The sequence below is a fragment of the Oncorhynchus mykiss genome, unplaced genomic scaffold, assembly GCF_013265735.2.
Source record: "Oncorhynchus mykiss isolate Arlee unplaced genomic scaffold, USDA_OmykA_1.1 un_scaffold_495, whole genome shotgun sequence".
Taxonomy (NCBI): Eukaryota; Metazoa; Chordata; class Actinopteri; order Salmoniformes; family Salmonidae; genus Oncorhynchus; species Oncorhynchus mykiss.
The window spans coordinates 81391-84317 of record NW_023493942.1 but is presented as its reverse complement, the minus strand read 5'-3'; the positions used below and the strand labels follow the sequence as shown (position 1 = coordinate 84317).

Below are 2927 nucleotides of genomic sequence, written 5' to 3'. Positions count from 1 at the left end.
TGTAATCGATTTCGCTCTAATACCACTCCCGAAGGCCACTCACTCGTAGTTAGAAGGTGACGCGTTTGTGGATGTCCCAGGACATTGTCCACAAATGCCAAACTCAAGACGTTGTCGATGATCTAGTTGTTACTCGTTTCCCATTTAACAACGTTAAGCCTTGCACAAAGTAAATCACCTCACAACACTGACCTACAATGTATTTCACCAAAGTCTCTGAGAATGAGTAATGTCCAAACTGAAAATGAAAGCAAAGTCAGATTTTTCAAGAGTCGTTGAGATTTCTGTTGGCCTGGCAATCGGCACAGATTTCTCCCTCAGGGGTTTGCATACTTCTCGAAATTACATGTTCAAAACATCCTGCATTGGCCGGGAATCGAACCCGGGCCATCCCGCGTGCAGGCGAGAATTCTACCACTGAACAACCAATGCCTTGGAATACTGAGATAATGCTGGAAAATCGTATCATAAAGCTTTATCTCCAAGCATATTTTTCGCATAGTGGGCTCAGCTACATTGTTCACCCTAAAAAAAAAAGCTCCTTTCTCCCCGTCGGGGAATTGAACCCCGGTCTCCCGCGTGACAGGCGGGGATACTCACCACTATACTAACGAGAGGCTGTGTGGTGGACGTTTGAAAAAACGTGGAGCATTGGTACTAACTATAACGTTTGCAGTGTTGGGCTTTAACACTTCTAACAAAAACTTGTATAGACTGAATGGTAGAGCTAGAAACTACTGTGACCCCTCTATGGAAGCTGAGACTCTCACGAAAACGTACATGTAATCGATTTCGCTCTATACCACTCACAGGCCACACACTCGTAGTTAGAAGGTGACGCGTTTGTGGGATGTCCCAGGACATTGTCACAAATGCCAAACTCAAGACAGTTGTCGATGACTAGTTGGTTACTCGTTTCCCATTTAACAACTTAAGCCTTGCACAAAGTAAATCACCTCACACACTGGACATCTACAATGGATTCACCAAAGTCTTCTGAGAATGAGTAAATGTCCAAACTGAAATGAAAGCAAAGTCAGATTTTTCAGAGTCAGTTGAGATTTCTGTTGGCCTGGCAATCGAGCACAGATTTCTCCCTCAGGGGTTTGCATACTTCTCGAAATTACATGTTCAAAACATCCTGCATTGGCCGGGAATCGACCCGGCCTCCCGCGTGGCAGGCGAGAATTCTACCACTGAACAACCAATGCCTTGGAATACTGAGATAATGCTGGAAATCGTATCATAAAGCTTTATCTCCAAGCATATTTTTCGCATAGTGGGCTCAGCTACATTGTTCACCCTAAAAAAAAAGCAGTCCTTTCTCCCCGTCGGGGAATTGAACCCCGGTCTCCCCCGCGTGACAGGCGGGATACTCACCACTATACTAACGAGGAGCTGGTGTGGTGGACGTTTGAAAAAACGTGGAGCATTGGTACTAACTATACGTTTGCAGTGTTGGGCTTTAACACTTCTAACAAAAACATCTGTATAGACTGAATGGTTAGAGCTAGAAACTACTGTGACCCCTCTATGGAAAGCTGAGACTCTCACGAAAACGTACATGTAATCGATTTCGCTCTATACCACTCACAGGCCACACACTCGTAGTTAGAAGGTGACGCGTTTGTGGGATGTCCCAGGACATTGTCACAAATGCCAAACTCAAGACAGTTGTCGATGACTAGTTGGTTACTCGTTTCCCATTTAACAACTTAAGCCTTGCACAAAGTAATCACCTCACACACTGGACATCTACAATGGATTCACCAAAGTCTTCTGAGAATGAGTAAATGTCCAAACTGAAAATGAAAGCAAAGTCAGATTTTTCAGAGTCAGTTGAGATTTCTGTTGGCCTGGCAATCGAGCACAGATTTCTCCCTCAGGGTTTGCATACTTCTCGAAATTACATGTTCAAACATCCTGCATTGGCCGGGAATCGAACCCGGGCCTCCCGCGGCAGGCGAGAATTCTACCACTGAACAACCAATGCCTTGGAATACTGAGATAATGCTGGAAAATCGTATCATAAAGCTTTATCTCCAAGCATATTTTTCGCATAGTGGGCTCAGCTACATTGTTCACCCTAAAAAAAAAGCAGTCCTTTCTCCCCGTCGGGGAATTGAACCCGGTCTCCCGCGTGACAGGCGGGGATACTCACCACTATACTAACGAGGAGCTGGTGTGGTGGACGTTTGAAAAAACGTGGAGCATTGGTACTAACTATACGTTTGCAGTGTTGGGCTTTAACACTTCTAACAAAAACATCTGTATAGACTGAATGGTTAGAGCTAGAAACTACTGTGACCCCTCTATGGAAAGCTGAGACTCTCACGAAAACGTACATGTAATCGATTTCGCTCTATACCACTCACAGGCCACACACTCGTAGTTAGAAGGTGACGCGTTTGTGGGATGTCCCAGGACATTGTCACAAATGCAAACTCAAGACAGTTGTCGATGACTAGTTGGTTACTCGTTTCCCATTTAACAACTTAAGCCTTGCACAAAGTAAATCACCTCACACACTGGACATCTACAATGGATTCACCAAAGTCTTCTGAGAATGAGTAAATGTCCAAACTGAAAATGAAAGCAAAGTCAGATTTTTCAAGAGTCAGTTGAGATTTCTGTTGGCCTGGCAATCGAGCACAGATTTCTCCCTCAGGGGTTGCATACTTCTCGAAATTACATGTTCAAAACATCCTGCATTGGGCGGGAATCGAACCCGGGCTCCCGCGTGGCAGGCGAGAATTCTACCACTGAACAACCAATGCCTTGGAATACTGAGATAATGCTGGAAATCGTATCATAAAGCTTTATCTCCAAGCATATTTTTCGCATAGTGGGCTCAGCTACATTGTTTCACCCTAAAAAAAAAAGCATCCTTTCTCCCCGTCGGGAATTGAACCCCGGTCTCCCGCGTG

General features: G+C 44.8%; 1 non-coding gene across 1 annotated transcript; it reads right to left on the bottom strand.

The window, feature by feature from the left end:
• Nucleotides 1–1924: 1924 nt before the first annotated feature.
• On the bottom strand, nt 1925–1993 carry trnaa-ugc. Its single transcript has one exon. It is a non-coding gene; the product is annotated as a tRNA-Ala (tRNA).
• Nucleotides 1994–2927: the final 934 nt, after the last annotated feature.